Raw genomic sequence first — 15,155 nt, forward strand, 5'->3', positions numbered from 1 at the left:
GGTGTGAAATGATTAAGTATAACTGCAGTATTTATTACAGTGAGCAGAGTGATATAACTTGCTAAGCTTTGCTAATTATGCTTCCACCTATTACAGGTTACCAAGAGACCAGCATCAGTAGAGCAAAGAGGGTGTGCCAGTGTACAAGCTTGGTTAAATAATCTAAGGCCTTATAAGTTAAAGGCTTTGAAGCCTACTGGTAACTAGTGAAGAAAAAATAGAACAGCTGCGCGTCGGGGTTCTGTTCTCCCTGTCGGGACTTATTTTGTGATAATTACCGGCAGACAATAAATTATCCCTTACTTAAATCTCGGGTTTAGCCAGTATTCTGAAGTTGAAGACTTTTAGTATACAATCAGGAAGACCAGAAAACAATGCATTACAACAATCAAGCTTTTAATAAATATACAAATTTATGAACTAATGTTTCAGCATAACACATTGACAAAATAGATCTAAGGCATGGAAAAGTCAAAGTAAACATCCAAGCTGAACTCCAAGGTCAAGGTACATCAGTGTCCGTTCGCACCATCGGTTGCTTTTTGAACAGCATGGGCTCTGAAGAGGGCTCCACTGTTGACAGAAAACCATAAAAAGCCAGACTGCAAATGGCCAAAAAGCATATTGAGAAGTCACATTCCTGGGAGAATGTCGGACTGATGAGACAAAACTGGAGGTTTTTGGCAAGTCACATCAGCTCCATGATCACAGACAAACAAATGAAGCCTTCAAACAAGAAAGCATCATAGTCTACCGGCATCATAGCCTACCTCTGTCACCATAGCCTACCTATAGCCAAAATGTATAAAAAAATATTACAAACTTTGTAACAAAAGTAACAACGAGTAACAAAAGTACATATAATGCCCATACAATGATTTTCTTTACAGAAACAGATCTGGTTTTAATCCAGTGTCATCTGAGGTCCAGAAGACCATGGCCATCCAATATTTTTTCAGCTCTATCCCTTGTTTGCAAAGATTTCTCTGGATTCTCTGAATATTTCTCTGAATATTTTAACATGTTCTGTAGATGATGAAATTCACAAATTCTTTGCAATTTCATTTTAAGAAGCATTATTCATATATTGTTTCATCAAAGCCACACAGGTTTACACAGAGCGATGAATACCTCCACATCTTTACTCCTGAGAGACTCTGTCTATCTGTGATGCTCTTCTTTATACCCAATCATGTTATAATTAGTTGTGAAATATTCCTACTTTTGTTGTCTTTATCATTACACAATTTTTCCAGAGTTTTGTTGCCCCGTCCAAACTTTTTTTAAATGTGTCGCTGGCATCAAATTCAGAATTAATATTTAAATAGTCATTTTCAACATTTGATATGTCTATGTCCTTTTACAGCTATATATGGTAGATTAACACATTCTGTTTTTATTTGCATTTTACACAACATCCCAATTTTTTCTGATTTGGGGATGTATTTATACTTGCAAATGTCAAGTGATAATCTTAAGCATACAATTCGGCTGTTCTAAACAGTCAATATCAAACTAAATGGCATAGCATGTGACCATATTCATATGAAGTTTAGCATATTTTGACACCAGGTCTGGCCCCCTAAAAATAGTGTAGACTCACAGACATCATCTACAAAAATGGGGACACTGTAACATCAACATGGGCATACGCACACCCTTCCCAGAGGAATTATCTATAATGAAAAAGCAAACAGACAAGTCACTTGAAATGTAATTATGCCTCGTCATTCTGTCTGACTAAATTAGAAGGGCTGTTCACCGCTTCAGAAGGAAATATGGGACATTGAACATTACAAAATAACTTCTTGAACAAAAAATACATAAGCATGTTAAACTATTTACTTAAACTTATATACTTATTAGATTTTTTCTATAGATAGGCCATATCAGTTGCATGTCAAGTATTATCTGATACAATTTTAAATTATAAATGAGAAGACACATCTACTCATGTGAAATGCAATGAATGTTGCTCTGTTTTCTTGATAATATTGTACCAAAGAAGTAACATGAAAACATCACGTTCTGGTCATGTTTTGCCTAGGTTTCATGAATGTGTCTATCACAGTAAATGTGCAGTGTTCAAATATGAAGAGTCCCATTTGTTTTGTTTTTTAAAAAAAATAGTGTAGCATTACTCAAAAATATCACAAGGTGGCACGATATCATCAGAGTTTTGCAACATAGTAAATTCATTAAGGCCCTCAACGTTCAAGTTCTTATTATCAAACCATTCTTGCCTATAGGCCTATGCACCTCGCGGTGAGCTTAAAATGAGCTTTGTTATTTTAAGAGGGATATTCTGAAATAAAATAAAATGTTTGTTTAATAAAAAAAAAATGCTGCTGTTCTCCTTATCGCCTCGTTTGGGTATTTTAACGACTATAGGTCACAAGAAAATGTAGCATCAGTATATAGCTGATAAACGTGTTATTGACCATAGTCACTGCTTAGGCCAACATTTAATTTTCCTGGCCTATTGTTGTAGCCGTATAGCTTGAAGCCTATGTGATAGATATCAGGATGTCTGCGCAGGGTAGGCCTGCCAGTGCCATGAAATCTCGGCAACTCTTCTGTAGTTCAGATGAGGTCTACGAAATAGGCCTACACTAAAATGGGCACCGGTGTTAGAGTATGGAGAAATTATGTCCTGTAAATATAAACTGACGCCGTAGATGCCAAACGTTTGCTAAACCATACAGATATCTGAATTTGAAAAAGTCCCACTTTATTTGCGTTGATAAATTCTAATATTTATTAGGCTAGGCTAGGTAAAATTGACTTCTTTATTTGAATGAAGAATCATGAACGAGGGCTACATTTCAACATTTTAGAATGTTCTGCGCTTGCTTGAGAAGTGAGTTTCAAGCTTTGTATCCATGCACTGATGGATGTTTACGCAGTTATGGCAGTTCTCTCTCTCGCTCGCTCTCTCTTTTCTCTCTCCCCAGAGAAACCCGCTCTGTCAGGGGGAGGCTTCTGTTCCACGCAATCAATGCCTTGGCCATCCACTTAAGCGTTACAGGACAGGGGGACGTTTGAATATGGCCTCTCTCAGGTACATTTCTGTTGGCTGCGGCTGTGGTGTCAGCCACATCTTAATCTACACTTAACCATCATTCTCTGACACTGTCTGTATTAAAGAACCAGGACTTGCTGTAACTGGACACATTCTGTCAGATTCCGGCCCGTGAAAGCACAGAAAATCCTTGGTGTTTGTCAGTCAGTCATAGAAGCCTACAGTACTGTAGGCTACTCCACGCCGCGAGAAGAACTCGGAGGCGCGGTAAGTCAAGTTACTTTCATTTGATGGGATTTGGGGTGTTTGCGCTAACAAATGTTTTCCAATAATCTGCTCAATATGGTTCTATGCCATTAATTATCCATGTCTGAAACTGGCAGATTTTCCTCTTCCTTAGCCTACATTAAAAGTTCACAGGTTTCTGACCGTTTACATTTGAACTTTCTTTTTTTTTGTTGAACAGAGAGTCGATTGATTATAGCCTATCTCTCATAAATTTCAATAGGCCTATTTAATGGGGAAATAATCCCTTAAACGAAGTTATTGAGTCACGTCTCTTGGGTGCATTGGAAATGTCCACTTGAACGATATGTCAACTTACGCTGTCCGACTTTTTGCATGCGTCCAGGAGGTAGTTTCAAGTTTGTCCACATAGCGGTACTATACAATAAAAATGCCATGCGCTCTGCTCGCCGCCTCAAGTGAACAGGGGTTGCAAGACTTTCTGTTAAGTTCTGTTCAAGTGTCGGGTTGCGTTTTTCAGTGCGCAGAAGTTCGGTGGACTGTACACATACTTTAAAGACATGGCATAGGCCATTATCGCAATGGAAAAATCTTCCTCCATAGTCTGGGCATTCTCTCTCACTTAGCTAACTTTCGTCTGGGTCGTGCGATTGACCCTCAAGAATGCGTGAGCCATAAATGAAATAAAGCTCCCATTCTGAAGTGGATCAATTTCTTTGACAACGCGCGAAGTGCATTTCATCCCTGCGGACAAAACTGCTACTGGACAAAGGCGACTTAAGTAAGTTTACCAACTTAAAGATACTTTCACATAGTTTTCCAGATTTTGAGTCAAGGGGAAAGCAACATTTGTGTTTTGCAGTTATTCCCATGCTTCCAACATAGCTTTAGTTGATTTTGGTAAGTTGGCTTATTACCTGTGACTGCAGACACAAAGTTGTATAGGTTAACCTTAGTCGGCTTAATAATGATCAAAGATGTGGTCAGGCAAATTAATTAATATGGCCAGTGTAGGTCAAATAGACTAGGCTACTGCGTGTGGGTCCCTGATATTTTGACGTCAGTGTTGTGAAGTTCATCATGAGGATAAAGGCAATGATGTAAATGACGTTTTTGTGTGTCAGGGTATGAGAGGACAGGGACCGTGGAAAGTGTTGATGGGAGAACTTTGTCTGGACTACGAAGATACGGCTTGCCATCCAGGGTGTTTCCCCCAAATTAGGCTCTCCTGCAATCTCAGATAACGCTCACACTTGCGTGCTGCTCGCGGCGATTAGACTGCCATGGAACCTTCTGACACGGGTCATCCCTACGAATAATGCAAGTGCACTGAGGGTATTGAAGGTGTTGTCTTTGATGGTGAACATTTTCCCCGTTGGCTATTTTAAGTTCATTTTCAATTAAATCTGAGTAATAACATCAGATGGGATATTATTTTGTCACAACATGGCACAGCCTGTCTGGATGAAACCAATATTTCTTTCGTGGAAATAGCTGTAAAGTTTTCACTCTGATAGTAATGCCATAAGAATAGTTAGGAACACGAGAAGGTAAACCAGTTCGCCTTGAAAAACAATCCACGAGCGGCATCACCCGACAGCGTGTCGTTGGAAGTTGATCTCTTATGGCATTTTGTTTTGAGCTCTTGCTGAGTTGAAGTTCCCACATAAGGTAAAGTGCCTCACTGAGAACCGTCCTTGTCCAAATGGCAGTTTTAAAATTAGACTGCCCATTCAGCACATTGTTTGACTTGCTACTCGGAGATGTAGCCTAGGCTACTGTCTGAGACTCCTTCTCTGCTCTTCAAGCTTTAGCTGACAGGACCAAGTTACTTTTTCAGGACATAGCTTATTTTACCACATTTCCTCCGTTCTGTATTTTTCGTTCTTTTATCTTACTCTAAATCTGACTGAATCCATGATTGATGCAAGCCTACGTTTTATTGATGCGCACTAGATTTCTTTAAACTTAACCTAGGCTATTTCATTTTTGTTTTATTTTCTCTGTTATCTTTTCAAATTAATCATCTTGAGCATATGAACATGTTTAAAAGAGTGGTAGCCTGTTTATTTAACAATGCGTCTAAACAAATTGCTTTTTTGGTCAAAATGACTCCAGTTCACCCAGTAGCCTATAAGAGATTTAAATTAGTAGCCTATCATTAAAGAATATTTACCTGTCCAATGCACTCTGCGTTTTTTTGTGTAAAAAATGCTGGTCTTTAGAATTCAGATGCTATGATTGTTCATGATTAGGCCTAGGTCATCTTTAAAATAAAATTATTCAAATCATGTTTATTATTTTTCAACAAGCTGTAGAGAATTGTAGATATAGCACACACCATTAGTTTACTGATGGAAGGCCTGTGAAAAGAAGAACGATAATTGAAGATGAGACCAGGAATTAACAATAACCTCTGATATTTCCCATTGTCTAGAGACATAGCTGGAAAAGATGATTTCTGAAAAGACATAGCTGGAAAAGATGATTTCTTCATTGATTGAGGAGCCCATCTTACATTTCAAACGTTGAGCTCTTCGGATCTTTAGTATCAATTAAGTTGCAGTTAAGCTGTTAGGTAAAGCCAACACATTTTTTATTTCACCCTATTTCTAAAATAACTTATATCTGTAAGAACATTTTTGTTTATTCATTTGTGTTGGGTACACAAGAAACATGAAAAATGAATAAATATCCATATGAGATATGTTTTTTTTAACTGTTAGGCCTACTAGTATTGCTAATTCTGTGATTTGTAATGAAATGGTTGAATTTACAAAACTGTAAAAGTAATTATGTTCCGTCTGTTCCATCTATAGTTTTTGCATGAGCATAACTGTATTGTGATACCAAGGAGTAGTCAGTTTGCCGGCGAGTGTATGGCTGCTCTGGAGCCTAATAGTCTTGAGGAGTGTGATTTGTTGAAGGCAAGGGTGACCTTACATTTTGTGCAGATTATGAAAAGCTCTTATGAAAAGATCTTATGTCCACATATTTTTTTTGTTAATGAGATAATCTTTGTAAATTGTGTCCCTGTCTTATAATGTATCACATATGCTCCTTGGTTAACCATGTTTACACTATCCACACTCATAAAACTGCAATTTAAGTTACCAAAAGACAAAGGAGAGAAAGAGAGAGATTAGTTGACCACAGAAGCAACATCATAAGACAATGCACTGCAACAGAACATTGGTGTGTACGCTAATCATGAGCAAAAGACCACCAGAAATGCCTGTCCATAGTGTAGGTGTCTTTATCTTTCGAACTGACTGTAGCTCCTTGTTGTAGGTCTTGAAAACATATCGATATAGGTCAGTGCACTTAAATGAAGGAATTGCATTATATTATAATTTCAGAATTAGGAGAAGAACTGAGGTACAGAGTATATTGTCTTATAATAATAATAATAATAATAATAATAATAATAATAATAATAATAATAATTCTATTTCTTTGTCTTTTTAGTTGTGGTAATGTCATACTTGAATGCATCATTATACATATGACTTATATATATACTGTATATATATATTTGCTGACCAGAATTCAATGCAACATGATAGAATTCGCTGTCAGCCCGCTCAAGTGCTCAGTGCATTTTGAGCAGCACAGCCAGTAATGCCAAAGGCCAGTGCCACATGTCCACATTCATCACTGAACTGCCTTTGCTGGTTTCGTCTTATCCGGGCATGGAATTTCCATTATCCCAGCTTTAATAGTGTGGTCGTAGAGAGCGCATCACCATGAAGACTTAATTCCATTTTGTGCTTTCTCCATCTGCAAAATCGTAACGTGGCAGAGCTGCCAGTGAAGCAGACACTTGGGTGTGGGATAGCAGGACTGGTTCGATCAGGGGTTTCCAGGTGGGACTCGGTGATGAGCTGCTGTGTTCTGAATATTTGTCTGTCTGTTCTGAGTCTAATGGTTCTTGGTGAAGTGTCAGCAGAGTCCATTGGCTGACAGCCCCACCCGTGAGACCACCTGCCAGTCAAACGTAACTCACACTGCAACAGTGGCAGGTCCTTTGTCAGTTATAGCAGTGGTGGGCATTAACTCTGATGGATTTTAATGAGATAGCAATTCTTTAAAACCATCCCCATTCACAATGAGTCATAATCTGTGCTCTTTTTGTTTTGTTTTTATCTGTAATGTTACTCCTAGTATTGTTATATTATAGCAGAACCGTTCATATTGTTTCATAATGACTTGACAGCAATCCTTGAGATCTTTGGGAAATCCAAGATGCAACAGTTGGTAATGGTCCAACACATGCTCAAACAGAAGGTCAAAACCTCACAACCAGTTGAACCCAGTGTAGCCTTTGCAGTTGTCATGCTTCCACACTACACTGGTCCATTCAGTGCCCATCAAATCCACAGACTACTTACAGACCATTCATTTTGTAGATAAGAAGAATCTCATCCTCAATCTTAAGTCATTTGAATTTGAACTATGTTCATCATGATTCATGCCTTTCACAAATAGATGAGAGGATAATCAAGGAGCCACAGGCCTTTCTGCTCTGTTTTGGGTCAAGTAACATGAGTTTCCCGAAATCAATGAATAATTTAGCCAGGAGTCTATTGGTGTAACATTGTTTTATTGAAAAGTCCCTTAAATTATTATAACATATTACAACTTGTAGGTTTGAATCCATTCTTTTCTGCCTTGGCAAAACTAAAAAAAGAATAGAAAACAACATGGAAATATCCTTTAATGCTGTGGAAAAGGTTGTGGTTATGCCTCCCAGGAAGAGTCTTCTTGGCAATCTGGACAAGGCTACCACAGGAGCCTGCCCACCCCGAGCCCCCTCCACCCCCCAAGCCAAGTCTCTCTGTAAATGAACTCCTGTCACAGGTCTCCTCCGTCTGGGAGAGAAGCGGCTCTGTCTGGTGGCAGCGCTGAGGGGCGGCCCACCCATTTGTCCATCTGGAACAGGCTCCTGTTCAGGCACCCAGGCATCATGTCCCGCATGTGCAAGAAGGGGGAGGGCAGATCCCACCACGGGCTCATGGTCTGTGGTTAGAGGCATGAGCGATAGAGGCGGGTTCCTCATGCACTCTAGCAAACTGATTGGTTGGCCAGCCTTTTTTTTAGGGAGGGAGGGCGTTTTGGCGGCTTGTGGTTCACTGCATAGCTTCTAATCAAACTGTCATCATTTTGGACTTAAGGGGATGGCCCAACCCAGAGTGTGCTGTTGGTGTGGAAAAGGGGGAGAAACCCCCAAAGCAGTGAGATGTTGATTTCATTTATCCTCCTCTTCTCTGGATGAACTTCACATTGCAATGCTTTGACAGCATGAAGCATCCGCTATACACTTGTAATAAGCAATGGTTGGCCTTTTAATGGTTGGCTATAGGATTATGTCCATCAAATTTGATTGTTAAGAACCCATGGCACACATACTTTATTGGTAACATTGGTGACATGGTTTTGAACTATTTTGCACTGACCTTGTAAAACTCTTAATCAGAATCCAGATGCAAAATTATGACTTTAATGAAATCACTACACAATGAGGCAGATAGTCAGCAAGATCATGCATCAGATGTTTATGAGATAAACAGCTTCAGATACTGCCAGAATCGGAACATTCCATTCCAAATTATATTAAAGTCTTGATGAAGCAACACAGCTGAGATATGTACAATGTACAATATGAAATAATATGGAGGCGTTGTTTTGGTCTTATTGACAGCTGTGTATGTATGCATCTCAGCCCACAGTGGCCTTTTCACATAGTGTCATATGTCTGCTGAAGATGACCATTGTAGTCTAAAACACATTCAAGCATTTGGTCATAATGTGTCTAAAGTAGTTTGTTTGGTGCCGGCCACATTTCAACCTGACACAGGGCTACAGTGTCTATAAGCTAATTATTAAGTACAGAAGCCTTTTTGTGAAATTGAGCATACTTGACCATGAGCATAAAGTGACAACAGATGGTATCTCTCCTCAACTCGAACAGCATTGAGATTTTTTTTGCAACATGCCACTTTGTCTTTTTCATCATTAGGTCTATGGTAAATACAGTATGTACTCAGACATAAAATCTCTTGCAACGTTAAGGCTTTAAGGGAAAAGAAAGAGAAAGAAATTCTTCTATTCTTCAGACCCACAGTTTTGTTCTGGACGCTTGAGAAAGTGCTTTCCCCCACTTTAACAGTTTGAAATGATTTAGATGGTAGAATGGTCTGAGTGATAATATCCAGACAGTTTTCTTACTGAATGATGTACCTGTTATTTAAACTCTGGCAGCCTATAGTGTACATCTAGCTAACTTCCCTCTTAGTTTTTGAACCATTCCACCAACCAATCATACAGTACATGATGGAAACGCATTTTATCCTTTAATTTACCTATCACACCTATATCTTTAATTTACCTATCACTCCTATATCTTTAAAATGCCTCTTCTCTGTCTTCTTTGCAACTTTTTCAGATAGAGAAAGCTAGACTTGAAAAGAAAGGAAAACACAGTGAGATAAGAAAGGCCCGATATTGACAGGGAGAAAGGGATTGAGAAAACAAAAGTGAGAGAGTGATGGATGGATGGAGCTTAGAGAACGTGAGTTGAGGGACTATGTGAAGTAGAGGCAGTGAGAGAGCCACACAGCTGCTTCCCAGGGCTTCTCTGGGGCCATGCAGGCAGCAGATTGTAGATGATATGATACGACAAACAGTAGTGGTAGTTGAGCCCTGGTGGTATTTGTGTTGGATGGCACTCCTGGGCAGTAATGAGAGCCATGTGTCTGGTTGCCTGAGGAGTATTAGAGATCTCCCATGTGACCCACCTGTCGTGCTTTCAGTTCCCATAATGCTAACTTCATGTCCCTATCACTTGGAAAGCATTCAGTTCTGAGACCCAGCAAGCCTTGCCGTGTTTAACAGGAGTGTAGACTGGGAGAGGAGGCCGGGAGGTAAAAGTGTGTCAAACAAGAGAAAAGGTGAATGACTTTCTCCCATTCTCTCCTGTTGTTGCCCTAAAATGGTAGCTCTTGGTCTAGGATGTTCTAAGTGGCCATAAAGTCATAACTGACTGATTAGGTGTTCTTTTTAATGATATGAACTTGATTGTACCTTATTCTTCCCATTGTTGTTGTTGCTAGGAAGCCATGGTTGAACTGCCCCACTGTTCAAATGTTACAATGTAACATTGTAATCTTATTAATGAGTGACATGGAAACAAAGTCGCTCTAATGCAGTGTTTTTCAACCTTTTTTGTGCCACGGCACACTTTTGACACTTAAAATGTCCCACGGCACACTAACATCCTGTGTGAAGAAAAAATAAACATACCATAGCCTAAAATTTCAAATAATACACAGATATGGCCTTATTATGGCTTCTATGCAAGACCTGCTCAATAAAACAAGCGCCCTCTGTTTCATTTGTAGGTGACTATATCTAATTTAATTGTTGTTATGAACTGGATATGTGATGATTCTGTGAATACTGGATATGGGGCCCCCGTTGTACAATGCCTGCATACCACAAATAGTGCAATCATACAATCAATGAGAGCATGTGGTTATAAATTATTTGATGCAACAGTTGCTTTTCTGGACCAGTGAGTGACATTTGGGTAATTTTCTGCGGCACACCTGATGATCTCTCACGGCACACTAGTGTGCCCCGGCACAGTGGTTGAAAAACACTGCTCTAATGAATCTCTGCATGCATGCAGTGTAATGTTTGTGACTCAGAACAGTGTGTGCATAGCTGGACTTCAGCTGGCCAGAGATGCTCTCCCTTGCATGGCATCTCCACAGCATTGCATAGAGGCGTGCACATGGTCTTTCCCAACTCTTCATGTAAGAGTCTTTGTACGTGTGCAAAAGGTCTGCTCCCGACATTTAAACCACCCCCCACTCCACAGCCAGGGCTTCCCCACTCCCTGTAACATGACTTCTGTCCCTGTCTCTTAAGTCAGCATCCTCTCCATCATTGTGTCGATATACCAGGTGGTGTTCATGTGATGGTATTTCATGTCACAGCCTACCTGTCAGCTGTTTACTCTCATATGCTGGTATTGTTGTAGTATGCTTACTGCTTTAAGTGAGGAGTTGCTGAGTATTTCTATACAATGTGACAGATTCTCCTATAAGACTATCATTAATCAGCAATCAGATGAACAAAAAACTGTATATGTCTAGTTTAGAAGTGGAAATAGTCTGAGGAAGTAAGACCTTTACTCTGTAGCAGGAATAACAACTGAAGTCAAGAACCAATTGCTGAAAGTCACAGCTCATAAATTTGGGCCAAGATTATGACTGACATACTTCTAATCTGGTCATGTCTATGTCTCTGAAAGCCTGTGTCTAAATTCATACAAATCTACCACTCTTCTGTTACCCCATATGAGCGGCATGACCCATTAGACAGCTGTTCCAAGAGCAAGACTGAGGGGTCAAGTACCATAGCCCCACCACAGAGCCACCTGTTCCCCTGCAATAATGTACATGTCATGTCAACTCCCGCTCCCCCCTTCTCTTCAACATGGACTCCCATGTTTACGTATCATAGGCCTACGTTTTAGCCCCGCAACTGGCTCATGCTGAATCATTTCCAAGTGTACATGTGGATGGAATATTGTGAATATTATACTCATAAAACATTTACACATCCGATTTAGGAGGCTGTCACACTGGCTTTTGAACAGATGTTGAGCATGGTTTAAGCCACTCTTCAGAGATCAGTAGAAAGGGGACCTTTGCCCAAAATGTGCTTTCTCATGTGGGGTGGTGACAGTGCAGGCTCCCAGGTGGCCTCGGTTTCTCAGGCATGCAGTGACGTGTTGGTGAATTCCAAGCACATTCACAAAGCAAAGAAAGGACAAGTCATCTCCACTCTGCAGTCATGTGTTGTTATATTTCTGAATGCGAACAGCCTTTTGTTGGATGTATTCAACAAAGCTGTGGAGAATCTTATGAATTGCCCTTAAGCAGTTCAAAAAAAGATTCCCTCTTGGTTTGGGTGAGGCTGCTTGGCAGTAGCGTGTAGCCACATGCCCCAAACTCTTTGTTTTTCATCCAGACAAAACCACATCAAGGAAGCATACACCATTTCACCAGGTTAATTTCCAATCGTTGTCGTACTACTGCGTTGGCCCAATGCAGCCTAGATTGTTATCTAGAAAATCATTAAATGCATATGTATGTTTACTCTCTTTCTCTGGATAAAGCATCATGATTTAATGCAGTAACATAACAGCCATTTTCCATCTTCTATTTTCCATTTATTTATTAATGTCTGGCACATGCTAAGGGGATCACATCTTAATATGTTTCAGATTTCTTTGAGACATTCCTATGAACGTCATCATTTCACCTTCACTTTTAGAGTCAGATATCCACTTTGTTTATATGGCAAAGTTCTTTCTTTTTATGAATGTGACCTTTTGTGCTTTTTGGTAGCTCCACATATATGGAAGGGCATTTTCCCTCATGCTAATTGCCCTTGCGTTGGCTATGCACAGCTAGGAAGCAGGTACCATTTTATGATTAATAAGAGGCCTGAAACTGCTTAATATCCTCCGGTTGTTGGTTTTGAGTGTCTGTGTGTGTGTACACATGACTATGTGTGTATGTGCTGTTGTGAGAGTCAACGGAAAGCTCTAACAGCTGTGCAGTGCTCTGATTGGGTCGCTGCCATCACTAAATAACCCAATGATATGCTGAATTTGTCACCCCTGAGAGAATGCTGGTCTTTGTCTTTGCAGGAGTGCTTTGTGATGCAACTCAGGGCACCTGGGCAGGAAAGAATTATTTAGTTCCGCGATTTATGGAAGTAGTCTCAGAGATGACCTTTAACCTTGTATTGTAAATAGAGACTTCCACAGTGTGGCAAAATGTAGCTTGAATACAATTTGTCCAAAGCAGAGGTGGGAAGTAACGTAGAAACACTTTGTTACTGTTACTGCACTTCAGTAGCATTTTCAGTTATATGTACTTTACTGGAGTGATTCTTTTTTCTGGCACCTTTTTACTTTCAGAAATAACTGTACATTTTACTCCTTATATTTTCAAAACAGGTTTGTTACTTTCCTTTTAATGCATTTGAGGGAATTATTATATATACTGTATATATATATATATATATATATTTATTTTTATTTTGCGTTGTTGTGCCTTCCAGACATAAAAACGATATCAACCTAAATGGACAGTGCAGGGGCGTCACACAAAGGGATCAGGGTGGCAAAACAATGTTTACGTGATGATGGAAAACGTATCTTTTACTTCTTATTCAAAAATGGTCACACACTATCACAATACCCTACTACCTGTACATGGACAACAGTGTGTAGGCTAGTAGCCTGTTGAGAAAAACATTGTAAAGTTGTTTGTCTTCTATAACGTATTGGAAAAATCACTTACTGTATCTCACAGGTTACTAACTCTTGATGAAACATTGCTTCTGTTATACTGCATTATAAACTGAAGGCTTACTCTTTTCAGGTCACATTCATGCGTGCAAATCTTGCTAGCCAGTGAGACATTGATGCAGGGACAAAGATAAACCTATGTGAGTATACCTGAAATTTCCCAGTATTTTGACAGAAAGAAATTTGTCATATGTGTCAAATGTGTTTTCAGTTTTTGTGATGGACAAATTGCACCTCATTGAAACCCACAAAGTTGCACATCTTTACAAATGCACCAATATATGTATGATTGTATATGGAGGGTTTTTAAGTTAAGTTCAACTTGTCAAGTTCATTTTCTGCATGGCTAATACCATATTTGGACTATTATTTTTATTTACTAAAATGCACAGGAAAGGTTTCCTTGTGGTACAGTATAAGTAGGGGATTTTCCACAGTGGTCCATGACCAATCAAGACTATCTTGACATTACACAGCTTAACACAAGATTTAATAAGAATGCACAATTGGCTTTGGCAGTGGCAAATGTAAACGTACGACATGTTGTACCCAGGATCTGTAAAGGCACACCTTCATGCTACACTGCCACAGAGGACAAACAACAACCAAGCCTTTCTAAAATTACACAACAAGATGTTAGATACATAATTAGCTTGTGTTAGCTTGATACATTGCAAAGTAGCTAATAAATGCTGTGTTAGGAGATGAAGACAAGCACACTGGCATACACTGGCTCTACAAAATTGCCTTCCGAGGAGAGTGGAGTAGCTCACTCAGAGCTTCACGATTTAAACGGATGGAAATGTAGAGCCTCTCCTGTCCCAAGTCCCACTCATCAGTTGGGGCTTAAACCATCTCAGCTTCCTCCACATACCAGCACACTTGTCATCAGAGCCATATTTGTTTGGGAAATGATTGTGAATAATTTGAATGCAAATCTCCAACTCATCCTCATCACATCATAGCACCTGAGACCGTCTCAGACATGGGTGAAAGGGATATCGGCCCCAGAGAGTGTTGTTCCATAAGCAGACGGCTGGCCTCTTGTATGTCACATGCCGTCGTGCTCGCAAATGAAGAGGTGCTAATTGGTTCACCTTGTTGAGTGCAGCTCACTGGCAAGCTGGGTACCCTTTTCAACATAACATCTCTAGAGGTATTCAAACTTTGCTTGGCAAAGACCCCTATGCAACCAAGTGCTTTTCCTAATGGCACACGAACACACACACACACACACACACACACACACACACACACACACACACACACACACACACACACACACACACACACACACACACAGAAGTTGATTTGTCAAAAGGTGGTCTTTTTCCATTCAGATTCCTTTTCCAATGTGGTTACGTTTTCTGTGTGGTTTGTCTGTTTATTTGTTGATTGGATTACGCAAAAACTACAAGCTCGATTTTTTTAATAGACATTCCTGTTGTTCTCAACCACATACAGTTTGAATGCCATTGCTTCAATGTTTGATGTTGG

At 39.7% G+C, this 15,155-nt stretch overlaps 1 protein-coding gene across 8 annotated transcripts in view; it reads left to right on the forward strand.

The window, feature by feature from the left end:
* The first annotated feature begins 3,153 nt into the window (after positions 1-3,153).
* The window catches only part of LOC143101764 (transcription factor Sox-6-like), a 64,458-nt gene continuing 52,456 nt past the window's right edge, over positions 3,154-15,155 (forward strand). For 4 of the 8 annotated variants that reach the window (XM_076265030.1, XM_076265037.1, XM_076264963.1 and 1 more), the window contains exons 1-3: positions 3,495-4,049; positions 4,393-4,939; positions 13,732-13,798. The gene's annotated coding sequence lies outside the window, so the exon portion shown is untranslated. Of the gene's footprint in view, positions 3,290-3,494; positions 4,050-4,392; positions 4,940-5,733; positions 5,847-12,992; positions 13,093-13,731; positions 13,799-15,155 lie in introns of those variants that run through there. The other 4 variants (XM_076264979.1, XM_076264988.1, XM_076264971.1 and 1 more) reach the window with 4 other exon arrangements.

This window comes from Alosa pseudoharengus, unplaced genomic scaffold (genome assembly GCF_046254945.1).
Source record: "Alosa pseudoharengus isolate Yale_2024_CS ecotype anadromous, Long Island Sound unplaced genomic scaffold, YU_APseudo_1.1 YU_APseudo_1.1_scf_10, whole genome shotgun sequence".
Lineage (NCBI taxonomy): Eukaryota > Metazoa > Chordata > Actinopteri > Clupeiformes > Clupeidae > Alosa > Alosa pseudoharengus.